The sequence below is a fragment of the Plectropomus leopardus genome, chromosome 1 (assembly GCF_008729295.1).
Source record: "Plectropomus leopardus isolate mb chromosome 1, YSFRI_Pleo_2.0, whole genome shotgun sequence".
NCBI classification, from domain to species: domain Eukaryota; kingdom Metazoa; phylum Chordata; class Actinopteri; order Perciformes; family Serranidae; genus Plectropomus; species Plectropomus leopardus.
The window spans coordinates 15,581,141-15,609,036 of record NC_056463.1 but is presented as its reverse complement, the minus strand read 5'-3'; the positions used below and the strand labels follow the sequence as shown (position 1 = coordinate 15,609,036).

Genomic DNA, 27,896 nt, shown 5'->3' with positions numbered 1-27,896 from the left:
TCTGCAGATATCAGGGTGACGTCTTGTCGATGCAAACTGTACAGAATATGCAACACATGCATTTGCATGAATGATGACGCCCTTGCAAGTGGTAAGGGCTGGGTAACAGTACTCAATACCTTAATGAGTCATCTGCCAAAGTAACCCAGTACAGAGTAGTACTGAAACAACACAACCAGTCAAACCATACCTGCATTCAATCCTTTTTCAGTTGTGGGTTAATCTCAAACCATCCAGCTCCCCACCAGTTAAGCAAACTTAATGCAACTCACATTTCCAGAGCCGCTTTCTTCCTGGCAAAAGATCAGCTTAACATCTGTCCCGTAGCATGAGCTACAACAGCAGCAGCTAACTACCAAAACCAGGCCATCAAATAATCCCAACAAATTTACACCGACATCAAAACAGCTCGACTTTGTCCTGGAACCTGTTCATAGCTGTTAGCTACCATAAGCTGTGTAACTTCACATGTAAGGCAGTAATAGTGTTTATGACAAGAGCTCTGCTCAGTGCCTGGGACAGTTAGTGAGAGTCCGCCCGCAGAGACACAGCCAGAGGGCTACCTGTTAGCATATCACAGCGAACATTACCAAATGGTTATTAACAGGTTTAATGACAGCGTTGAGTCATTTTGGTGTCTTGTGAGTTTGTTGAGACTGTTTAACAGCTCATTGTCCAATGTTAGACATTGCTGCTGTGTTATCTTGTATTAACTCCCCAGCTGAAGCATGGCATATTCGCTGTTGATTTCTACAGAAGTTTCAAAACCCCCCAAATGGTATTTTTGACAGCCCTATCTATAGTTTTGCACAATCAGGACCCTCAAATCAGGGCCTTTAGATACAGTGACAGCTTACAGGATTGTGTATTTATGTGTGTGTAATATACATGTGAGTGAGACACAGAGGGTAATGGAGGGCTTTAGTTGGACACATGCAAGTTCTGCACTACAGAAGCTGTGACCTACTTTTCAGTCTCTATCAAACACACACACACATACAGACACACAGCCACTGACAGCCTCTGACAAAGGGACAGGAAAGCAGAGGTTAGCCATGCACTAAGCCCCATTCTTAATACATGAATTCCAGTGGATAGAGTTCAATGCTGCTGCACTTTCAGCCTGCCTGTTGGTACAAGCAACTCCTGCACACACAGCCTCCTGCATGACTGACAATAAAGGGTAGAGCCTGATGCTTGTAGTATGTAATCACACATGTATACAAGTACACTCAAGCATATGCAGTCTTCTTTTACTCTAGTTAAAAAAAAACAAAAAACCCCACACTACACTGATTGTTTGGTTAAAGAAGAGGAAGTTGAGCTGCCTGATGTTTCATTATTGCAATGATGTAATTTACGAAGCTAAAGACATTACAAACGTGAGATGAAATGCATGTCTTCGCGTGTCACATGGCTTACACTACCATAAACTTCATTTTTTGTAAGTAGACCTTAAGAAAAGCCAATATTCCTCTTATAGTAAAATTATGTATGCTCCAAAATGTTAAGATGAAGGTGCAAATGAGAAGTTTTAATCTTGCATTCTCCAGTTGCTTCTTTCACAAGAATACCCACACACAAACACACTCCATATGTATTATAATACCAGCACAAACTGAAAAGCCAAAAAACACCTTACTAAGAAACAAGTGCTTAACTAATAGTGCCTCAACGAAAGCTGCCTTAAAAGGACAAAGTATCAGACCAATTGTTATATTTTCCAAAATATATTATTTGTCAACATACCGATTCCATGGCTGTGGGAGAATGTCAGTGGGCTAAAATCCAACTAGAAAAACACCTGCCGTCTTGAGTCCACAGAATCCTGAAAAACAAGATGAAAACAAGACCAAGCATTAATTACAAGGACAGCACAAGCAGTTTCACATTCCTAGCAATGGATGGGTATTGGGGTGGATGCAAGGGGGCATGTCTCTCCTCCAAGGAATGGTTCATCCACAGTTCTCTAGCAAGTTGAGAAAGGCCCACATGATACGGAGGCACTGACATGCAGTAAGGCATTTGGTCCCCTTTTAATTTACTCTACTGTCCACTGGGCACTCCAGTCCTTGTCTGTATCATGATTTACATTCTTGATTGATACATTCACCGTACATGTTATGTTTACCATATTTACAGGCCGATTTGAGGCCTGAGATTTACTTACTGGTAACTGCCAATAGTATTATAGCAAATGCAAAACAGTCTTTGTTGGCAGAGGACGAAAGCACACAACAAGTGATAAAAGCTGTAGATTTTGTACATACAAAATAGATTCAACTGAACAACTGAAATACAGGCTGTTGATTAACAGCCTGTATTTTCTGGTGTGTTGCAAGGAAATGAAAACACATTAATTTTATGAAGCCAATAAGCCAATTGCCATTGAACAACAACTCAGGTATGAAAGAATATGTGTAGTGGTAGGTGGTCGTATTTGTGTAGGCAATTTATCTGTCAAAATGATGCACTCATTGCTAATTCTCACTTAATTTTTGAAAACTTCCATAATTCCTTTAAAATGTCAACAAAGGACACTTTGCACCAAGAGCTGTACTTAATTGGTTCTGTACTAAATCCAGCATATAATACTCTGATTATGGTGAAAAATACAGCTGAGTGGTCATGCTTTTCTTGTGATGTTCTTTGCACCAACACAGTAGTCAACAAGTTAACCTACATTCAAGTCTACTGAACTAAGAAAAAGGGGGCAAACCATCCCATGTCTGCAAACTTTTGCTGTTTGAGACAATTCACTTAATTTCTTAGAACTAAGCCTGCGAACCAGACAGTAAACATAAAAAAAAAAAAATGAAACCACATGATGACATTTCTGGGACTTGACATCATGGCCAGAATGCAATTAACAGATTCAGTGAGATTTTCAAGTTTGAGTTTAACATCGCTTAAATGTGAGCCGGAGTTTTATCACAGAACAAGTGTTTAAATCTGTAGCAATAACTTTTTCTTCACCCCATACTGACTCCAATACCCAAGCTTAAGCCCCTGCAATCCTGAAATCACCGAGACATTACCCGCAGGAGCTGTATGTCAGAATGCAAATGTCTAAATCAGATAGACTGGACATATAACAGACTTCATCCTGCCAGCTTGCTAGTATTAAGCTTGTGTAATGTCTGATTGAGCCCATGAGTGAATAGAGCAGGCAATTGTCTGGAGAATTCACAGCAAGTGAGTGGGCATGTTGACGATATTTCTATCCTGTATTTAGTGCAAAACGGTAAGAAAGTAAACAGAAGAAGAAAAAGAAGGATAATTTAAACAAAGACAGCAATGAAAATGTCTAACTGGAGGTAACTTCAGGAACGTCTGTCGCTGTGGGCCAAAGCGGAAATCGTCAGTCAAATTCAAGGAACAGCAAGGGGTGTTGCTGAGAGTTGTTTGACAAAATTACAATTCACCTATGTGACAGCAGTGACTTTAGTGTCATGTCCTGCCTCCAACGCTTTACCCAGACAACATTCTTCAACCAAACAGAGTATTTCCAGTAGGTGAGAACAATTCTGAAATAGACAATCTCCTGTTTTGTGCTATATGTGTGAAAGAGAAACTCTTGACAATATCTGGGCCTGATTCTCTGTATAGAAGCAAGCAAGCAAAACATTATTCGTATAGCACATTTTATTCCAGGTGGAAGGACAATGTGCTGCACAAAGTGAGGTAAAAGTTGTAGGCACAGAACAAAGCCATCAACTTACCACAGAAGCGAATCATCAAAAATAAAAACAAAAGCTCATAAAATAATAATTAGGATGAAGAATAAACAGACACAAAGACATGTCAGTCAGAGCTGATAAAAAAATGTTACAATTAAATAAAATAATTACTAAAATCAGACCATTAGAAGAGGATAATGAATATGAATTAAAATCAATAAAATAACTAAAAATAGAATAAAACCAATAAACCTGTAAGATTAAAAATACACCTAAGTTAAAACCAATAAAACAAACCATAACATGACATAACATGACATAACATTAACTCAATGTAAAATAAAACAAAATAGTCAAACCAGCTTATTGTACACTGAGAGATGTTCATATGATAAAATGCCTTTAGAGTACATTGCTCGCTTTCCTACCAAATTTAAAATCTGTAAACCTATCTTTGACTGCTTATTACATTTATCTGTGTCATCATGTTTAACGGATTGGAAAAGAAGAATATATACAGAGGACTCCTTAAGTCAGGGAACTGACTCAATAACGTTAGTTATACAGCAAAGTAATTTAACATTATGTAACATTAGCCATACAAAAATAATAACTGCAGCAGCAAACCCCTTGGTGCAATAGGCCTGGCTGCTCCCAGAACTAGTTTATAGTAAGAATCCAAATAGAGCAAAGAAAACCAAACCTAACCAGCTAAAGCCCAGTGTCCAGTCCTGCTCATGTTCCTAACCTTTGTTGCTGGTCGCCCTTCCCCCAGTCCCCTCCCAACTATGAGGACAAGGGTTTATCAGGATTTAGGAGGCAGGACATTGGGGTGTATTTCACAGAGGCCCAGTGCTGGGCTAAACTAGTGGCATTCCAGTGATTACGAGACTCCTCTCCAGTTTGAACCCACATTTGTTCCATCAATCTGGTTTTAAAGCATCATAAGGGTACCAAGGACCGACAGTCAGTTGCAACAAACTGTAACCATTTAAAAAGACAGTACTTACAAGTAACTGGGAACTGCATTTTACCCCAAAATCTATACGAATGAGTATGCTTATTCCATGTAAATGTTTCTTTATATCTCTGCTACAGGATAATATCAAACAGGACCCGTGTGGAGGGTTTTCAAGGATAGAGTACAAAGGCTGATAGTACAGGCAGGGTGGCAGGTGTGTACGCGGGACAGGATTAAGGCCAGACTCACTGGGATGGCCTAAGTGGTAAGGAGGATGATGGGTAGATGCGTATTTGTGTTTGTACTGGAGTGGAACCTGTGGGGCTTTCCCAGCGGGAGGCACAGGATTGACGGATTGTAATAATCCAGCCAGGAAGCAGAACACTACCCTCCCATCAGAGTTTTGGATACAGACAATCCCCCTTGATGATCACCTACAGTGACTGCCAAGAGACACAGTTTTAACCAAGAATTGAATACTATAAAAAGCCTGGCTACACCAAAGAGCATAACACTGAAAACAAATCCAAAAACTTCTGGTCAACTGAGGTTAGTCTCTAAATTATACCATTTCCTAACATAAAGACACGCTAGCAAGCAAACCATGGAGCTGAAAGACGAAAAATAAGAACAGTGAGGTATTTACAGTTCAAAGAAAAAATTCCACGATGACAACAACTTTCAGGATGGGATGTAAGTGGATCTGTTTTGAGTAAGACAACTTATTACCTATTGCTTATTACAGTGACAATTTCACACGTCAATATTTTCTTATAAGAGAGGATGAGGAAAGACAGTGTTTAATGTCTATTAGTTTTCCTCCTACAGTGGAACCAGACTGACACTTTTCACTTTACAAAACCCTCCAGGGCAGTTTACAACACACCGCGGGAAAATCTCCTCTTCATGGTAACAAGAAGTAGTCACATCCCTCTGCCCATAAGAACACAAGGTCAAACTCAGCCTTGTTGAAATGTGTTTACCAAGTCTCCAGTCTTTAAACTGAGGGCCGTTTCCAACCATTTCTGCAACATTATAAAAATGACAATACAACATTTAGACCCACCGTAAATGTGAGAAAGAAGCCAGAGTTTTTGTCTCTTTTAATGAGTATGACTAAGTGCAACCAAGCTGCAACCTTCAGGTCTAAAAAAATGAAGCCAACACAGAGTAGTCAAAAAATGCAGTTCTTTGAAAGGCCACTTGAGGCTGGCTCAAGATGTGAGTAAATCCCCATCGCTCTCCATGCTAAAATGCCCAACTTTATAACAGAAATAAACATTTTTACAGCTAGGTACAAAACACGGCTTTGGTCTCTATAGCTAATTTCTCCATGCACAATAACTGTATGGGGAGTTCATTTTTATTTAACCTATCTGTTTATATTTTATCAAGGCTTAAAGTTACACATTATTAGTGACCGGCTGCTCTGAGTGGCTGTCTGCAAATAGTGTCCTCTAGGAATGTCACAAGAACTGATACTTCAGTAGCAAGTTGATGCCAACACGCTTAAAGTATGACGGTACCCATTTTTCTATGGTACCGTAGATACTGGATGACTGACAGGTCCAGTATAGAATTAAGAATGGTCTGCGCCGAAGAGGAACACCTACTAGCAGGGACACAAAAACACAAAGATGTCCACTCCAAATGCCGCTAGAGCCACAGCTCCACCTCTGCTCATCGTAAAAACAGCGAGTTGAGACACACACACACACACACACACACACACACACACACACACACACACACTGAAGTGTCCACACAGCTCCACCTGTTGTCAATCATTCTGCCGTCTCCCGTCTTTTCCTCCGGTTATGGAACTCCGGTTTGTTTAGTTTGTTGTAATTTTAGATGGTAGGTACCAAAGAGCCTCTGCAACCAGTTTTGGTTAAAAAAAAACAGCAAGAGGGCTGTTGGGAAGTTCAATGCATTTGAGGCACATGAACATGCAAAGCCGAAAGATGCAGGAAAGCCGACACCCAAGAGCTGCTGCAGAACAGCATTAACCACAGGTACTAACATGATCAGTTTAGCAAAGCACCTGAAGGAACGACACACCGACCTATTTAAAGAATTTCGAGAGGTTGGTGACAGCTCCTCTTTCATCGTAACTGAAACATTTAACTTATTAATGGCCTGGTAAACAGCGTTTGATAAGACATTTGGTTTGTTTCCTACTTTTGGGACAAAGATTGTATTGAGTTGCACTGTGATATGTTGAAGAGCTGCTGAGTAAAAATGGGTATCGGGTGAAGGTAACAATATCAAGATGAGTTTAAGTTGTTTCCAGGAGAAATTTTGTTGATTTTTCAAAACGAAAACATCACCTCAAACACCTTTAAATGCTGTGCAATCTAAAAAGCTGTCTGTAATTAAGCACCATAGGCCTGTTGTTTGTTTTAAAATAGGATGCATGATATGTGTTTTTTTTCAACCGATACCAATAACTGATAATTGTCTGCTCGTCAGGGCAATAAACGAAATGATAACTGATATTTCCACAGTTTTGTATTTTAAAAACATGTGTATAACCTGTAGGTTATGCACGCCTGAGGGTGAGAAAGGCTAAGATGTAGTGGGGAAATACAAATGATTTAATATTCAGTAGTCATGACCTGACCAAATTTAACTGACATTAACACAACAAAAAGAAAAAACAACTCTTCCATCCCTGGGAAAATGACATTTAAGTCATTTAAATACTTAAAGGCTTAAATACCTGAAGTTGAATATTCAACAGTTTGTAATAGAGGAGTGCATGTTGAAGAACTTTTTCTTTTCTTTTTGACCGTGGTCTCGATATTGGTCATCAAGACTCATGGAAAATCATTGGTATTAGTATCGACTACTGAATTTCTGGTAGCGTGACTACCCTAGTGTCCCCTGCTTCTCAATCAGATTCCCCCTCACTCCAATACAGCTCCAGCCTCTCACCCCAATATGGTCAACTAAATGTGTGCCTGTATATCAGACTATATTACATCTCCCCCTCCCTAAGATGGGAGGCTTTTCAATCCACATTAAAGAGTGGCCGTACAGAACAGCATAAGACCCATGCAGCTTCCGACCATTTCAAACAACACTTCATACAAACTAGTTGTTTTCGTGCATAATCCAATCATATATTTTCCCAACCATGTGGCCCGTATAATTATTCAAATGGTAAAGATTTCATTGCCAACTATGCCGGTAGATAAACTAAGGCTTAACGAAATGCTTTTGCATGCAGACATACTGACTGAAAAATTACTATGCCACTGTTTGCTCCTGGACATACATATTTCAGTTACTTCCATCAGCGTTAATAGTAAAAACAGAACTGTGTTGATAAAGACATTTCCGGCCATCCCAATATGTTTACAGGGCTGGAGTGGTTGCCGGTGAATGGCATTTGCTCCTTAGTAACATTTGCTTTGTAACTAATCAGCTTTGACTAGGCTGCACCAGGAGAGAATGAGAGGACGACACACGTGTAGCATGCACACAAAAACTGCTGACAGGCCAAATTTACACAAAAACATCAATTACATCCTCAATAAGACCAGTCATTAGAAAGATAAAAAAAAAAACATCCATGCACAGGTGTGCACAAACTGGCACATATATTCTAAATATACTCTTAATAAGCTATGTAATATTTGTGCAGAAAACCATGCAGTGAAGCTGATGGAAAAGGTCAGAGGTGAAAGGTCAAACTCCTACAAGAGTTGGGCTTCACTTAACTAGCCTTAAAAAATGCTGCCTCCACACTATGTGGAGCTGAGGCCAAACATTTAGCATTATCATGCATAATTACAGCAAATTCTAGTTCTGCATCACCATGACAACATGTCTGCATATTTAATTCTTCTGCATGTTCACTGGATATGTCCCCGTTATCTAACAGTTAAAATATCAGCAGTGCATTTCAGACCGCCTCAATGAGCATAAAACAACAGAACTGGGAGACTGCTGGTTCCATGTCTATGACCACTGGTGACACATGACTTTTGTGTTTGTGTGTGTGTGTGTGCGCGCATGTGTGTGTAAAACAGGCAGACCTCCCTTGGGTACTGTGGGATTAAGGAGGAGACAGGGGCTTCAATACTGGCTTCAGGACACAGGCATCTTTTGTCCTGCTTCTCTGTCATTTGGCATCTGATTACAATGAGAGCTTCCATTTCAACAAACTCGTATCACCGCTGCTTCTATAATGGAAATCTGGACCATACGACACAAAAAACACCAGTGTGCCCCCCGACCTCTCCAGTTGGTCCTGTGTGTCTGTCTGTCCTATCAGAGAACTGGAGAGAGCCATCCGAAAGCTGACCTGGAACAACAGCACTGACCTCTGTCCGATTAAATACATCATGTCTCCTACATATTACATAGAGTTTCATTCATGCACATGCTGCAGTATTAACAGCACAGGTATAGATCATCTCCAACAAAATACACAGACTCTCTGAATTTTGTGGAGTTCATATGCTGAATGCAATAAATGCCAATGCAGAGGGTTCCAGTAACAACACGCAGGGCTGTCTGGAATTTTTTTTCATATCGCTCAACTTTTGCACAACAACCAGAAAGGTGTTGCATTTCAATTGCATGCTTCTGAATACTTTATAACACGAAGTCTACATTTCTGCAACGAAAGATAAAATAATTGCTGCAGCAAATGTTCCAGAGCTGTAAAATCCTTCCTCATAACACTGTAAACATCTGTACAGTCTTTTGTCATCCAAGTGTAAGTAATGGATTTTATTATTCAAACTGGGCTTCCTGGGTTATTATTTTTACTGCCTCATCAGTACTTGTAACAACAACTTCCCGCCACTGTAGCCCCCCATATTAGTTTAACACAGGCCTGGTTGCTGTCTGATCTCCAAATAGGTCCTTACAATGACCAGAGATTGCTGACACTCTAGCTTGTTTTTTATTGAATAAAGGTGAAGTGAATCAATGGCATGTGACAATGTCTGTATTCCTGTAGTCTCACGGCTTAAAAAACATTTTTTTTTAAATTGAGAAAAAAAACAGTGTGTTGATAAATAAGACTACCTAGCAAAACCAATCTGTGAATCTACATTAAAATAGACATCATGAGAATCAATGCAAACATTTTTGTCACAGCAATGTGTTTTAGAATCACTAAAATACTTTATTTCTAATTAACTTGATTCCTGATGTTTATACCATTTTTATGAGTACCCAATTAACCTAAATGAGAAAAAGGAAAGAATACACAAGCGAGCAAGACAGCTGGAAAAAATATGTGTAACTAATGAAATGTATACAATAATATATAGTGAAATTCTCAAACATGCTTAGGCTGTATAATTTCATTGTGAAAAATAAAGCTGCAACTCTTAATTGATTAGTTGTCAATTGTTGCCAATTTATTTGATAATTGATTTTTGGTTGGTGAGTTATTATTTTTTAAGGCAGAGAAAATTCTCATTCCAGGTTCTTAAAAGTGAATATTTTCTGGTTTCTTTTCTCCTATTTGACAATAAACCAAATATCTTTGACTTGTGGACAAAATGTGGGCTTTGGGAAATACTGGCCAACAATCTATAGACCAAACAACTAATTGATTAATTAAAGAAATAATCAATAGGTTTGACCTGTTAACTAACCTCCGCCTGTAAAATACATTTCTACTGTAAATGATGTACTGTGTGTTCGCCTGATGGTGGATACAGTGCCTATAGTATCTGGGGGGTTGGTTGTCACTGGAGAGCTCAGTGATGATCAGCACAGTGATGTCGATGAACCCACTCTACATTAAGCCTGAGTACTAAACAAAACAAACAAAAGGAAGCAACGGCAGCTCAATATCCCAGCCCGGGTTCGGCCTGCAGTATGTCAAAGCATCAGGTATCGGAGCTTATTGTAATATCTTCACTAATTAGATTCAGTCATCTGCTCTTCTATGCTCAAACACTGGAGGGGTAATCTGACACTGGAGGGAGTGGGGAGACAGCTGGGGGGAGGGAGAGATGGGCCAGGGGGAGGAGAGGAAAAGAGATGCACACCACACCTCTCCTCTTCAAAAACATCTACATTATTGATAAAGCCTGGCTTCTGCAGGGAGGGACCACAGCACACTGATCCTACTGATCCTCCATATCTCCAGCATGAGCAACCAGCACAGACAGCACACTGGCAGCTTTATTCGAATCAGTTGATCTTAAGACTGAACACACGAGTGCGAGATTAAGCATCAGGATAGAAGGCAGCAATGAGAGGTAATAAAAACAAATGCAGAGGAAAGGATGAGAAGGGGTGAAAATAGAGCAGGGAGTTAAGAAAAGCTGTCTTGATAACAAAGATAAAAAAGGTGAGTCTGTCAGATGGCTGGGATGGGTGGATACCAGCTGAACAACAAACCGGCTAAATAAAAGCCTGGTATTAAATGAAGGCAGAGAAGTGAGGGAGGAGGAGGAGAAGGGAGGGGATAAGGGCTGCAATGGAAGGCAGCAGCAGCAGCAGTACTCGTGACACAGTTAGCGACAGCGCTTGTTTGTTCGGCACAGCTCAGCTCACTCGCTCAGTTCCCTTTGCTACGAATCTTCTGCTGTTGTCAAGGTAACAAGCTCTCTGGACTGGAAAAAAATCTTCACATTCAAAATACGTCTTTTCAAATGCTGGCCTCAACCTGAAACTTGCATGTGTTCTCAGTATACAGCCTGTGCCATTTAAACATTCCCAATACAAAACACAGGGAGTGTTTTCTCTGGTGGAGTTGGGGATGAAAAATGAAGGACAGCAATAACAACACAGCAGCTGGAGCATTCATAGTAATGCTGTTGAGAGCTGCTTCATGAACATTAATCAATTTTCAATTCAGTTTACCCAAGGCCTCATCACAAGTCTCTACATACAATACTATTGGACTAGGTGAAGCATCCATCAGGTTAAACTAGTGATTACAGGGATTCAAATAAAAGGTATAAAATGAAAAACGTGTTTTTTTACTCCAATATCATGACCACTTTGAACAGGAGTTATGCAAACTATCAAGATTTATGGTATGTTAAAGTTGCAGTAGAAAGTCTTAAAATAATGATGCCACTGCTGTTAAGATTGGTTCCTTATTAGCCTCTCTTTCATTATGCAATTCTGTCTGCACGCTATCCTGGGAGAATGAAGGCTCATTTATGGCACAAAAGAAGTGCGTCAACCATTGCACACCAGACAAGGATAGCGCTTTTGTTTTCCCCGACGGCCATCCATAGCCACCCACGGTTACTAGAGAGTCACTGTTAGGTCTTTACAGTTACTATTCTTATAGAGGATATGGCGGGTGTTAGAACAACTTTAGTAACTGTGGACACTTTAGTTGGCAAAAGAAAAGGGCTCCGTTGCGAGGAAACGGAAGGCAAACTGGTTGTCTTTGAGACAGCAGCGTCAACAATAATACCACGTGGGAATGCTGTTTCCATTCAAGACCCTAACATTGCAAAGTGCTGCTCTCTGCAAGAATTACATGTTTCTGTGGCTGGGTAGCCTGTCCATGTGTTTCGGGTGGGAAAAAAAAATCTTCATAACATGGGTCAACATGTCACAGGAGTCACAGGACTCTGTTTTTTTGATTGGCTGTGGGTTTTCTCTGGCCGCAAATCACCACTAAAAGTTTAAATCAAATGTCGACAGCCTGGAGCTGTAGCCCCAGCTTTCCACTGACAATATATAGCAGCTTACCGCAATACTGTCACACTCTGACAAAGTCTAATTTAAAGATTATAAAGCCAATACATTTCCTGTCTTGAGTATGTTACATTATTGGGGCTTAACAAATAATAATACAATGCTCCATACTTTTTTGCACTAATATTGTGGGTCCAAAATGCAGTGCTAAATGCATATTAGCATGTACAGTATGTATTAGCACCACAGTATGCAGAAATTCAGCGATGCATACAGCTATTGTATCACATTATCTTTTCCGATAAACGTGAAAACAATGTGTTCTATCCTATTTCTATCCTCCTGATCAAAACATAATGTGTCTCTTTCAGCAAATATATTGTGCAGTCTTCCTCCAGAGTTCCCTTTTAGGACAGATGGCCATGATAATTTGATCATTTAACCATCTACTGCAGTGACACCATACTTGTGTAAATGTTTGAGATCCTGTGTATTTGACTGTACAGCTTCTCTTTTGCTCTTTCAAATCTTATGATAATATACATTATGAGTAAGCCAGTAGCATTTGAAGAACTGATGTTATAGCAGCAAGGGCCAGAAATGCAGTACAGACAAAACATGATAATGCAGAGGGGGGCAAGCAAGGAGCATGGCTTTGGACATATTATGTAATTAATGTCAATGACTGGACAAACCCTAATGTTTAATAAGTCAGCTCTGGATTTGCCAAGTCACATCAGCAGTGGATCTACAAGCTATCAGCTCCACCCATTATAACTACCAATTATTTTTTATTTGTCTTTTTTTCAGTACTGCTATCAATTATTCTAAATCATGTATTGTGTAAATGTCAAAAACAATGACACTGCCAAGTCACCAGAGCCCGAGGCCCCTGTCTGGAGGTCAAACACCCCAAAGGTGTTCATCAATTCACAATGACATGAAAATGAAAGGAATGAAATCCCTGTTTAGAAGCTTCAATAAATTTTTTTTTCCTACATAACAAAACAAGTTTCTGGAATTTACTTTCAGAATTATGATAGACACATATTATGCCATCCAACTACTTGCATCAATCACTTTTGCACTTATGCTCTAGATATTGGAATAATAAAAGCAATGGACAAACAGTTGCTCTAAGCTAGTGGCGTTAATGTCACATATGCCCATTTCACACACTTCAAATATATGTGTTAAGTCCAAAACAGGTTTGCCTGTAAGATGCACGTCAGAAGAGCCTCTCCTATTACTTTCTATATAAACCTACACAGCAGCAGTGTCAACAAGGCGTAGGTTGGCGTGGGTGGACTTATGTTGCCCTGCAACAGAATGTGCCACTGTCCTACTTTACAGCAAAGACACCGGCTGATGCTCGGGGAAAGAAGCAGTTCTTTTCACTCTCTCCACTGGCACATCCCAGCTACTCTACTAATTTCTTTTCATCAGGTGTTATGGAAAAATAATACATCAGGCCAGAAGAGTTTTTTTATTTCCCTAAACAGGAAGCCCAAATGATGGATTTTGATTTGAAGCATCCTTTTCTATAGCTTTGGTGAATGACTGTTAAATATTTTCAGGTATGCACACATCAGGCTTTTAGTCTTTCTCTCTCTAAATCACATCATTCAGTCTCACTCAACAAATGGCGCCACATTTTGATTTTCTATTTTTTGAACTGGACTGTTTATTGGGTGCATTGTTGGAATATTCACAGCATAACATTGTCAGACTGCAGAGTATACTCTGGGCACAGATGGAGCAGCAGAGCGCCAGGTGCAGTGAATGTTAAACTTTACCATACATGTTGCCGGTTCTAAGAATTTGCTTTTACTCGCACCTGCAGCAGCTGCTCCTGTTGTCCATCAATCTGACTTGATCAGCTGTGATCAGATCAACCAATGAATTAGCAGCCCCTGTGACTTAAACTTCAAGTGCTGCTTGAAGTGCTGCTACACAAAAAAAACTCATTAAGAATTCTGCCTGAGTTGCATCCACTAACCTGCAAAAACCTCCAAATTTAGAGAGGGGACACAGGGGGATATTAAAAGGAGACACACAATGGTGTCAGCCACCACCACAAATAGATTTAGATCTTGCCGTAAAAACTGCTAACTGTGCTAATAATAGATCTGACAAGTGCAGCAATATTTTATCAGAAACTACATATAAAATAAAAGCCAGTGACTGTATTGTATTACATTGCTGTGAGCAGTAAATTCACCACTTTTAAGCAGAAGGGAGAGGATAGCTTTATCTCGGAACCTGAACAGGCAAAGACTCTTCCTTGGTGTATGCAGCTTCCTGTATCAAAGAACAGCGTGAACGCGAGGCGTGCTCGCTTGGCAGCTAAATCTGGGAATCAAACATCCCCACAAGTACACTACACACTGACTGACCAACAACAACAACAATACCAACAACAAAAAATAACTGCTCGACTTGAGGGAATTTCATTCGACTGAGGGGTCTCCAAATGAGAATTCAAAACCCTGACTTTGTTGGGGCAGACTAGGGCTTGGCAGTTAATCGAAAACTAATTGAAACCGACATTCAGAATCTCTAACTGACGTAATTTCTCCCATGTAGGTTATTTCTTTTTTAAAAATTTTTATTCTGTTAATCTTTTCCTCACTGGGGCTGCCAACTCTCACATATCTGGCATCTCATGCTTCTGGGCTCTGTCTCCAACTCTCACGACATTGAGGAAAATCTCACGCCAAAACACTGTGACAGCAGAAATGTTGAACAATCATGTAATACAGTAAACAACTTTGACTCTAGAAAAAAGCTGAGACAACAGAGTTATGTGCTTCCACGGCATTTCATTATCGTGAATCAAACAGCTGATGGTCCAACAGTGCAGTGATAGAGACAAAGAGAGCGGAGCATCTTCTCAGAGCACCAAAGTGTCTGAATGAACAAACAGCCAAATATTCAGCAGTGGAAAGTGACTAATTTAGACTTCTACAGACTACTTTATTTTCGTTTCAGGTTTAGTCGGACTTTGGATAGTATTCTTTAGAAAAACCAGAATGCATCACTCCATGTCTCATCCAGTCACTTGAGCTCTCACTACTATTACCAGGGGCAGTTGTAGAGGTTTAGGGGCCTGGAGCCACATTAATTAACCAACACAACAATTAGCCAACACCAATTTTCAACCTTTCTCTAACTGGAAATGTTGGCAGCAATAGAAGAAACAGGCCTACTCAACATTTGTAGTCTAGTTCCACTTAGCTAGTTCACAACACCCAATATTTTCTGCTTGTCTTCCTTGAAGGCCTTAAACATCAAATAAAAACAAAAAACAGCACATAGTCTTAGTTATGCAGATACCTGCTCAGCAGTGTCAAGTGGACGAGTGGACTGTATATATTGCTATTCCTGATTCATTATACATCATAGATTTAGCTAGGGACTGTGATGTGGCATTCATGGACATTGTGATTTGATTTTCTATTAAGAAATCTTGCTCTGTCATTCAGACTCACACACAACCTGAGCATTTCCACAGTTCTGCCATTTGTCATTTTCTGTTACCATGGTTGCAGTGAAAGACAGCTCTTTGAATATTGGAAATGGAGGAGTAGCAGCACATGGTACATTATCGACATAAACACCCGCACATGCTCAAACACCACAGAAGATGTCGACTGTGTTGATTCTGAATGCCTGTGGCCATCCTTTCAATCATATCATTCTCTGCCAGTTAGAAAGTAGCCATTCAATAAATATCTTCAGTTGACACACATCGTCCCCACACATATACTACATCATGCGTGCGGCTACAAAGCCAGCTCTACATTTCCACATAGGGATGTGAAACTCTGGTTTCTATAAATGCAGATTAAGTGTTCTTCAAAATACAACGTGACTCTTTACAATATGCAGCTCACGCGACCAGAGGGATCATCAGACTGTATGAATCCACGGTGCAGGTGTGATAGCTTGCTACTTGTGCAGGTGCATGCACATCATGCATGATTCCACTGTCACCTTGACAAGGAGCCATTTTAGACTTTTCCTTATATTCTGCAGGGGCTCAACTGTCAGTGTCCCTCCTCTCCCTTTTGACAGACTTGAGCCACACACAAACACTCCTGAGTTTCTCTCTAAGATTTCTCATTTCAGCCTCATTGGAAAGCTGTCAAAATGCCAGAGCAGGGTGTGCATGAATTGAAGCAGTGTGAAACTACCACAAAGCACACAGAGTGGGAAATCGCTATGACAGTCTGGGGTTATGCATGTCTGTGTTAAGACAATAAATCCCTCTAAGAGGTTTTTATGTTACAAACATGTTACATAACAACAGTATCTATGGCAGAGTATACTTCAGCTACTACTGTTCACACAGATTGCCAATGAGGACTGTATACCATGAACATACACACACCCACGCTGTGTGAGTGTTGTGTATGTTATTTTTTTTCCTCTCATTCTGAGGAGGGGATGTTATTTTTTTTCCTCTCATTCTGAGGAGGGGAAAGAAAAATCACACAAGGGTCTGCTACACAAGGGCTTTCATCTCACAGATGAAAAGGAAGGGACATCTCTCTCCACTCCCTTCTGTGGAGGTGTGACTGCAGCCATGTGCACACTAGAGCCGAAAAATATACGACTCCCGACGTTGACCATTTAATACACCAAAACAGCAGAGTAGTAGCATGACAAAACATGCTTTTAGCTCATAAGTAAACATATATTCAGAAATCATGTATGTTTTGATTCAAGAGAATCCCAATTTATCTTCTCAAGTGACACATAAAAGTTTCTACGCATCTGCATGTTAGCTGAATTTATACAGAGACAAGAGAAAATCTTTTTAACACATAGATCGCACAATAGGGACACTACCAAGGCCCCTCTTTACACTGCCTTTACATTTTTCCACAGAACCAAATAACGGTGGCATCATGCTGCTTAAGTGTGTGATTTTAGATAGTATGCTAGCTTTTGGAAACAAAAAAACCTAATGACATAGGTGATGTTTAACACAACAGCATCGGCTTCCAGTGTAACGTAAAACCTATGGCATCTGTAGTGCTTCCAAAACAATAACAATAATGTAGTATGGCAATAATAATCATTTATTTTCCCTATTATATGGTGGGAGTTAGGGGTTTTTTGATTTGTTTTTTGTTAATCATTATCAAATAATCATATCATTCTCTAAAATCTGCCGTATTTGTGGGTCCCTGAATACAGCACAGCCACGACTTCTTTTCCCATGACTTTTTTTCCTCTGCAGCAGCACTTGTCATTCATGGGTTGGATAATTGACCTGTTGATCTGTTCACAGCTGATCAGATCACATCAATGGAAGAGAGGAGCTGTTTGCAGATGTTTGTAAGTGAAAGCAAAGGTTTGTAAGTGAAAGCAAAGGTTTAGGCCCAGCAGAATCAACAGAGTAGTTACTTAGTAGTTACTTTTAATGTGCCTTATGTTCTGCTGCTTGTCTCTGCCTCTACTTGGCTATAAATAACCCAACGGTATACTACAATGGCACTCCTAATTAACAGTCCAGCTCCAAAATCTAGGTGTGGCAGTGGATTGCTTAGATGTGGTGGACTGCCACAAATAAATGAATGTGTGGGAAGCCCCACAAAACAAGGTAGAATAACAATACAATATTTCTGCCTTAAACAGGTAGTGTAAAAGGGGCTAATGACATACATACAGTTGACAAGAGCCTTCGCACTCAAAAAGAAAATTAAAAAACAAGCCAGACACTACTGATGTAAAGCACAATTGTGGAAATAGAAGCGTAGCTATGCAGAAGACAATACAAATAACCGACATCTAAAATGCACCACACACATTTTGTAAATTACAGTTGTGGGTACTGACCTTTATAGTTACACAATAAGTAGCCAGCGTCTTGCTACCTTGCATACAGAAGAATGACTTCAATCATATCCACATGATCAGGTACACAGATTCTTATTTGAAAAAGAAAAGATATCACATCTGCACTCCATTTGGGCCAACAAATTAAGATTAGGCATCAAAATCTATCAACACAGAAATATGGCTTGTTTATATATGCACATTTAGCCTAAAATATGGGACAACAGAAAAGGCATGGGTACTAAATTATCCTCCATCACTGGAGGATGCAGCAAAAAAAACCAAGGCCGTCGGTGTGCACGCATAGTTCGCGATGATTTTGTCAAAGGAGAGAACAAGTCAAACAGTCGGGTCCAACGCCCTTAGCTTCCTGCAAGCAGTGCTTCCTGAGGAACCAGGGCTACTGCATAGAGGTGGAGATGGGGGAGGAGACTGACAGAGAATTAGGGGAAAGGAAAGATGAGCATGTGAGGATGCAGTATGCAAGCGTACTGCTCGACTCTGAGGTAAAAAGATGTGAAGAAAAATGTGGCAGAGGGAAAGTGAAAGCAGAAGTGGTGAGAACAGAGGTGTTGGGGGTTGGACAGAAAGGACAAGGGGAGAGTCGAGCCAAGTGTGTGAGAGAACAGCATAACAGTGCACCACAGGGCTGAGTTCAGCAGACGATCTAATCTGTCCAAGAATTACAGAGGGCAATGTGATGAAATTTAACTGAAATGTTGCACATGAGTACAATGAGCATGTCTGCGTGTTCCTGCCAAACAGCAAGGTGGCGAGTGTGTTACTCCTATTAATGTTGATGGACCCAAAGCCCCACTATGCTACCAAGCACCCACTCCAAATTTATCCCCTTATTACTAAATAATTAAATGGGGAAAACATTCATAATAGAACAGCTGTAGCTTTAAATAGATTTCAATTCTGAACCTTTCTGCAAGGGAAAGTTTGTTCTAAAACGTTCTATGGTAGTGCCACATGGCCCATAAAAACAGATATTACATGGAAGATCACAACCATGGGACACTTAATGAGGTGTGCACCAAAATAAAGCCTCTGGTAAATTAGGGCTGGGCGATATGGCTAAAAATGTTATCAGGATATAAAATTTTCATATTTTTTTCATATTTGATATCAATAATTATTTAACAAAAAAATTTAAATCATTATTTTTAAGGTTGATTTCTGTTCCTGAGTGAAAGTTGAAGACATCATATGGTTAATTGTAGTTTAAACTGTTTTTCATTTTAAGAACATGAAAAAATTTACCAAGCAGCAGAACATTTCAGAAATCGATGGTAGAATCAGCCCCCTATACAAAGTTTAGCATGCTGTTGTCGGCAGCATGTCTCTGCCGACACTGTATAGGGGGCTGTGTCACTCTGTGGTGTCACTCTAATATCTGACATTTTTGCGGGTCCGTGAATGCAGCGTAGCAGGCGGGGTTCTTTTTATCTCCTGAGCAGCTGAATGTCACTCGTAAGGTGGAAAGTTGATCTGTTGATAGGTTCACAGGTGATCACATCGATAGATGAGAGGAGATAATTGCAGGTAGCCCAGCAAAATGAACGGTTAAGTTTCACTTTTAATGCACCTGACTTTCTGCTGCACGTCTCTGCCTCTACTGCGCTATAAATAATCCAACAGTGTTTTAATATGGCTGTTCATTTACAGTCCAGCTCCACTGAGACTATGGCGGGGCAAATTAAACTATGGCGGCCCGCCATAGTGGAAGAGTAAATGTACATTTCTGTGTTAACATGTAAAAAGTCCTGTTAGCAAGGTTGGAACCAGGAGAATTTAGGCCATGTCTGCCATTACATGAAATGCTTGTGATCTTTTACAAAGGACATAATGGCACACACTCTGCCGTAACCAAAAAAGCATGAATGAGCTGCATATGGATTTTTCGGAATATCCTCAACATGAACAGAGTTTGGCAGAAGGTTTGTTTTTATTAACCCCAAACACAATTTGTGTGGAGTCTAAAGGCCAAAATGCATATAAAAAGCAATGCTAACATAAAATACCAGTGTAGAGTTGGCCTCAGATTTTGACTATTTCCCCCAGCAAAGGGCACACCACTGAGTGCACGAATTCATTTTAAATATAAACAAAGAAATAAACACATTTATTCACAATAAAAAACTGTTGTGCTCTAGGAAATGGCTTGCAGTAACATAAAGAACACACCATTTGTAACATATGTACTGAAGCATGTAAAAACATAGCTATGATCCTTTAAATGCTAACCTTTTTCGAAGAAAACTGTATCTTCAAACAGGCTATGCAGTGATTGTGGGTGAGAACTGGCTTTGCATAAGTAATGAGGAGGAATAAAAGACTGTCCTACATCCACGCCAGAGATTACACTGCTGGCTGCTGTTTCTATAAAAAGATTCACTGCAGGGAGTATGAGTGACACAGGCACACACGCAACCACACACACACCCACACAAACACACAGATGGGCACAAAAACAAGGCAGTGTATTTATAGGGAAGAAGGTTCTAGTATCATAAGAACTTTAAAGATCAGTGTCTGGTTAACTCTTGTCAACCAATCACAGATCTGTGACTATTCCAAGCCTTGGCAGACAAACACAGTGAAATGCTGGAAAGATTGTTTGTAGCTCTAGACCAACTTAAAATGTCTTCTATATTTCCTATTTTCCACTTCTCATTTAGACTGCTTCCTTTCTGAGCAAAACAAATAACTCAGTGAGGTGCTTTCACAATGTGTGACACGGTCAGGCTACAATGTGGATGTACAAGCCTTGACACTGGGGCCAAACACATACCGGCCTGTAGCTTTAAGAAGTGCTCTAGGCTGCCACATATTCAGGAGGGAAAGTCCCTGTGCAGGCTGACTGAGGATGATGTGATTTTCCACTCCCTGCTGACTGCTCTGGTTAAACACACAAGCTAATTCCTATCCCTGCACCAAGACAGGAGTTAGGACATTTTATTTCCACCTTCTCTGTTGCTCAAATATCATAGACAATATTTAATTAGAACTATTTCAGGCTGCTACCTGATAATATTTTACTACTACTTATTTTGTTGACTACTTCCGTAAATGAATTAACCACTTGTTTATATCAAAAAATAAAAAATGCCCATCAAAATGTCTAGCTTCCCAAGCGACATCCCAGTAGTTTGACAAGACACAGCGATGATGAAAATAAGAGAAGTGGGTGAGCTAAAATTGGCAACACCGTATGTCTTGCCATTTTGCTTCTTGTGTCGTTTCTTCAGATTTTGAACTCGCTTTCAGCTTTTCAGAGATCAAGCAAAGTGATGATCACACACTACAATTTTTTTTTGTTGACAAATGTTTAGGTTCATGCTATCAGAGGACTTTGTGAGCATGATATTTATTGTATTGCATGTCTCAATGCAGCTGCACGGATATTTTTATCAGCCTTGGTTGACAGTTAGCATACCTGCAATCAAAACATTTCTTATTTTTGTACTGATGTTTGCATACATAAAAACAAAAGACAGTGAAAAAAATAGCATGTTTAAATTAAAGCATGTTAACTCTGCTAATGACAGACCTGAAATGCGTAGCATTTTTTGCTGACACCAAAAATCAAACAATAGCCAGAGACAGTGTCATAATAAGCTGCTGTAAGCAGTAAATTCACCACTTCTAAGCAGACAGCAGAAGAAAATGTTATCTCTGAGCCTGATTGGGCAAAGCCTCTTTTCCTGACAGTACCAGAGAGCAGCGTAAATGTGAGGAGCGCTCACTCTGCAGCTAAATCTGGGGATTGAAAGGTCCCCTGATGTACACTGCATACTAACTGACCAAAACACACAAACTGCAACAACAAAACAAAAACAACAGTCGACTTGGAGGAACTTTAGTCAACTGATGGGTCACCAACTGATGATTCTAATCTTGGACTCTCATGGAGCCACTCTCATGCCACTCAAAACACTAAGACTGCATCACTTTCTGTAATAGAAACAGAAAACAATATTATGGATTCTACAGTGAGCTGTTTTTTAACAACTATAAAACATGAAAGAAAAATGACTTAAATTGCCTCTTATTTAATTTTGTGTTTCAGTTTGGATAGCAAACATTGAGAGGACATTAAACAAAGAAAACACTCATTGCCACAAACCTCGTTCAGGCCAAGGTGACCATGTCATTTTTATTTTGCCTTCCTATAAGAGGGTTCAGAACTCATGCAGTGGCAAAATGATTGCTGACCCTCACAGTGCCATAGCTGTTAGAGGGACAGCATGCCCCTTATAACTGTCCTCCCATGCTCCTGACCTCTTCTGGCTTGTCCAAGTTGTTATCTAACGCTTGATATTTTAACTGGCAGTCTTGGAGTGTGAGTACTTGAACAAAGTGTCACTCTGGCCAACATCAAAACAAAAGTTTTGTTGAATATGAGATGTCCTCCAATGAAACAACTTCTAGTTGCTGCATAGCCTGACATTAGCTTAGTGCTTGGGTAAGCAGGCAAAATTCATGGTGATAGGTTGGTGTGGGCATTTTACTAGTGAAAAGATTAAGAATTAACCAGTAATTCCAGTTCAAGTGACAAATGCAATAGTTTAAAGTAGTTTAAAGATGTCTCAAAAGCCAAAATACTGTACAGGTTTGCAAAACCCCATGACATATACTACTTTACAATTCTGGAAAGTTCTCAGTGTAACAATCATTTATCCTTAACCTATCTCTATATTTTTTGTACTTTATGGCTTTATTGGATAGTACAGTCATAGACAGAAATTATTGCAGCCGATCATTAGGAGTGCTGCTGTATAAATATACACACACATTTACATATATAAACAGACACACACACACACACACACACACACACACACATATATGCCATTTAGGTATTCATTGCACCACACTCTTGGAGTAGAGTGCAGAACATACTCTGGGCACAGACAGAGCAGGAGAACACCAGACACAGTGAAAGTGAAACTGAAACTTTAATTGCGCTAGGTCTAAAAGTTTGCACTCACTCACCCCTGCAGCTTCTCCTTTCATGTATCGATGTGATCTAATTTGTACTGACTGGAATTACAAATCCATTATCTACCCTGTGACTCAACATGAACTTGGGTTGCTTTAGAGTTCCCACTGCACTGTGTTCACTGACCCGCAAAAACATCTTTTCTATGAAGAAAAGAAAACTAGATCATATTTTAACCAGTCAGCACAGTATTTTTGCTAGAAGATATTGTGTTGTGGCAACATTTCAGCCAGATTCCTGTTTTTTGTCTGTTTTTTTTGCTGCAGGTGGGTTGCCAACACAATATTCTCATTGAAATGAATGGGAAGGCTGCGGTTTTTTTATGCAGTTCTGCTACTCATCCTAATAGGGCTTTAACACATTCACCAAAGTGTCTCTGCATTACTGTTGCATGCACACCTCTGAGTACATTCAAGTTATCCTGGAAATCTGGATGAACTCAGAAAAATGACACACTGGCCTCATTTGTCTGAACTACAGTTTGTGTCTGAAGCCTCTAATGAGTTACAGAACAGGCATCTTCTACCAGCCAATAGCACAATATGACCTCCATTACAGTGAGCCAGGAACAAGAAATTTAAACTCCGCAACCCATGCAGGCTTTACAAATAAGCCTTGATAAAGACTTCACACAAGTAAATCATCTGTCTGAAGGCAATTACCCACAAAATATGAAGAAGGCAAAGTACAAAAAGCAGCATCAACAATAGGTGCAACAGTAGAGTGCTGTTAAAACGGACAGTGGGATGAATCACAACCTCTTTATAGCCACCCGCCTGGCTGTAAAGACAGAAAAGAGCTGAGTGGGGAAAATGCATGTACTGGTCAAAAAGGGTGCTTAGATCCTTTGTGTTGAGTATACTGCCCCACAGCATGCTGGGGGGAAAACAAAGTATGGCTACATGTAGTGGTGAGCAGGGGCATTGGCCCCGGCTGATGGACCTCATCTCTTTGGTATTTAGGTATGCCTTTGCTTTTCATTCACATCCCACCCGCACAGGCGCAGAGGCCCGTCTCCCCATAGCCCTCCCCTCCCCCCTTCCTGTTGTTGCATTTCAATGTAAATGGGTGGATGAATAGCTGCAGCTGGCCCATCAAAAGGCCAGCCCTGCTGAAGGGCCGTGGTGATTGAGATTCAGCCATGCCACACCACCTCTACCCTCCCCCACCCAACACTTTGTCCTAACACCCTTACTCCCAATCTCAGTTTATAGCTTGTGCCCAACATGAAGAGGACGGCTGGACATAAGAGTGCCTAAAGAAAACTGATAAAGCTGTCTGCCTCTCAGCACAACAGTCGAGAGGCATGAAGCAATTTCTTTAAGTGGCAATAAATCCCAGACATGTTTTATTTATCTCAGGGTGTCAAAGTTCGGTTATGGACAGGACACAAAACCATGCTGCATATCTGCTGTGGTAGGGATCAAAAAGGACAAAACTGCTTTCAAATGCGTCATGTTCACCATCAATTTGACAACCTTCTTCTGTCAGAACTAGGGCTGGGTATCGGTACTGGGTACCTTTGAGGTATCGACTGAAACAACTTGATACCAAGTGGTATCGAAACTTCTCCAGTCAAAGGATACATGCATTTCTATCCTTTTTATGTGGGGGTCTAATCCCAAACCGTCCCATCTCTGCCAGACCTGCAGACTCTGTTTCAGCCATCTCCAGAACCGCTATCCTCCTGACAAACAGTCACTTCAATATCTGCTGATAAGCACGAGCTACACAGCTGCAGCTAACATCCCACACCATGTTGTTAAAGGGGCCCAACAAACTCACAACAACACTGAAACGGCTCAACTCTGTTGTTAAACTCCTTGATTAAAAGCAAAAGATCCTAACAGTTAGCCCACTCACTGTGTGTGTGCGGCAGGGTGGACTCTCACAACTTTTGCCGGTATGACACTCAAACTCAGCAGCAGCAGCCTCAATTTCTCTGGTCACCAGACATCACAACATAAATTCAACTAAATATCAATGTTTGACAACAATGGCGGCCAGTTGGATTGTTTTATGAGGATAAAGAGAAAGGTTGTGTCAGTATACTGGATGCTGTGATCCCCCAGTGCTGTTAAACAAGTGTAACGCTCTTTCTTCCTCTCTTTCTCTGTCTCTCTGTCTCTATCCTTCTTACTAGTGACTAAGGTAAATAAAAGCCTAATCATTTGAAGTTTTACGGTTTACAAACCACACCATTCACATTACAGGTATTGAATAAAGTGTTCTACTGGTACTGGTATCACTTCATAGGTACTGGTATTATAATTGTTTTTAATGATACCTAGCCCTTGTAAAGACACTGCTTGAATAGGTAGCTGACACAACAATGAGGTCAAGATCCACAGTGGCATTTTGACTGCTCAAGAAAAACAATATTTTGTCATTTTTGTAACAGCAATACTCTGTGATTAACAATGTTCAACATTAATGACCTATGCATGCATAAGTCTAGGACATTTCAGCACAGAAAGTTTCAGATTTCCAGTAAATCTACTTGAGTACTGCTGGTGCTGTGTACCACCATCAGTACACCCGGCCACTTGGCAGGCACTGCAGAAAATGATTGCCTAGCCTGCAAAAAAAGCCTGCAGGTCTTCACCTAACCAGTTCACCTTGTAAAACCGATCTGACAAACAATAGTTTAATTAGGTCATTGAGGTTAGTATTGAGGTCAGGAGCTGATTTGACTGTTGGGACACTTAGACCAGCTTCCTACCTCAGTTATAACCAACTAACCTGATCTCTGATTCTGCCAGCAATAATTCAAATTACTATTTCACAATATAAGCCTTACACCACTCTGTCTCACCAGGTTCAATATAACTCATTTCCCACTAAACAAAAACACCATTAACACCCACTAACATCTGGCTCTCATATTTAATTAACAGGAAAGGTTACAATCTGCATTTATTCCTGGGACAAATGACTCTGCACCAGTCACAGGCGTTTATCTGCTCCAGCTGTGATTGGCCCCAATAGGCAGCGATGAAAATTTGACACCCTTGATGCGCCACCACAAATTACTGTGAAGTGCTTGAATGTAATTCCAAATTAGTCCATACTGAGTCTGAAAGAGTGGCTGAATAAGTGCCATTTACAAAACAAGTTACCAGCGTAACATTTTCATTGGTCTCCATGCTGCTTCCAGCATAGTCCAGAAAACCATGTTTTCTGGTGCATTTGTGACACTGGGTGACACACTTGTCTACTGAAAGGCCTTGTACATCGCCTATTTATAGTGGGGTTTCCTACTTTTGAATATCCTGCATATGCATGCTTATTTTGGTGGGAAAGGGTATCAGTCATGAGCTACCAATAACAGAAAATAGCATCAAACTGTCTCACTTTCACTTTCAGACTTATCGCTGCAGTATGTTCTTTTTTACAACACTGCTTATTAGGAGGTTTAAGTAAAGACATGTGGGCCACCTTAGCTTAAATGTGCATCAAAAACCCTAAAAAGAGGCCTTAAGATTGAGGAGGAAAAACAGAGGAGGTAAGTGGGTCCAGGCAGGCAGGCCTGTCTTGTCTTTTTCCCTGTGTGTCAGCAACAGGCTGAGCAGACCAGAACAGCTGAGCCCAGAGGGACACATCACACAGACTGTCTCTGCCATCAGCTCCCAGACCTGGCCAACTAACCTCACAACATTTCCAATGCCACGTATGGATAATACATCACCCCATGCAGCCTCCTGCTCAGCAGCACATCCAATCAAAACACCAACTGTTGTCTCCAGATTTCCACCACCTCTTTTTGATGCCTGCCCAGCTTGAGGCGCACAGCCATTTGCCTAAAAACGTTACCTACACAGGTTTCCTCAGTGTGGGAAAACATGAACAAATGCAAATGTGCTTTTTATAGCCAAGACTTTCACCTATTATCACTCTTTCTGAAGATAAACACTTGAATCACCTATCTGGAATTTCTGTAGTAGCATGTCTATGACAAACATGTTACCTACTAAAACTTCAACAAGGATGTGTAAGGGGTAAAATCAAATCAATTAATAAATTCACTTGTTAAGTTCACAGTGTGAGACAACTTCAGACTAACAGTATAATAGCTAAGCCTCTTTGGGGTAATTCAAAATGAAGCTAAGGTGTAATTAAACGATACCCTACAGGCCTACACAGATCTGAGTCAGACTACAAGCTAAGACCAAGCTCTATGAATCCAAACTCCCTACCAAACACACCTGTACATAAATCTATTTCTTCTGTTTTTGTTATGGTCCTTTTATAATCTGCAAATAAACCTGTTTACTTGTTTAACTGATATAAACATTACTTTCGAATACTTTAAATCAATGACACACAAGCAGAATTGTTGGTCATCCCATGTTGTAATATATTTATGCCAAAATTACAAAACATATCAACAACAACACTGTGAGCCTATTTCTGTGTGAAATTTTGAGATGTTCTGCAAACCTGAAATTGTGCTTAAGCATATCTGTACATTTCCTTTAACAACAAGCGCACAAAATATTCCTTTTCCAAGCTTCGATCAGAGAGATCAAAAGCCAAGTCTGTAAAAAAGCACATTTCTGGAAAGGCAGCAGCATGCCAGAATAGAGATCCTTTCCCTTTGATGTGCAAGAGACTCAGGGAAGAAAAAATATTATCAAGAGCGGTGCAGCGGAAGGCTGGGAAGTAAGCACAACCTAACATGAGTCAAAGACACAATCAACCACCAGGACCTCCTAAACCCCAAAATGAGGCACCACAGTCCCTGAGGGAAACAGCAGGATTGGGG

At 40.3% G+C, this 27,896-nt stretch overlaps 1 protein-coding gene across 2 annotated transcripts in view; it reads right to left on the bottom strand.

The window, feature by feature from the left end:
* Positions 1 to 27,896, bottom strand: part of ankrd11 (ankyrin repeat domain 11) — a 128,126-nt gene that overhangs the window by 93,811 nt on the left and 6,419 nt on the right. For both annotated transcript variants that reach the window (XM_042493521.1, XM_042493530.1), the window contains exon 2: positions 1,750 to 1,828. The gene's annotated coding sequence lies outside the window, so the exon portion shown is untranslated. The remainder of the gene's footprint in view (positions 1 to 1,749; positions 1,829 to 27,896) is intronic.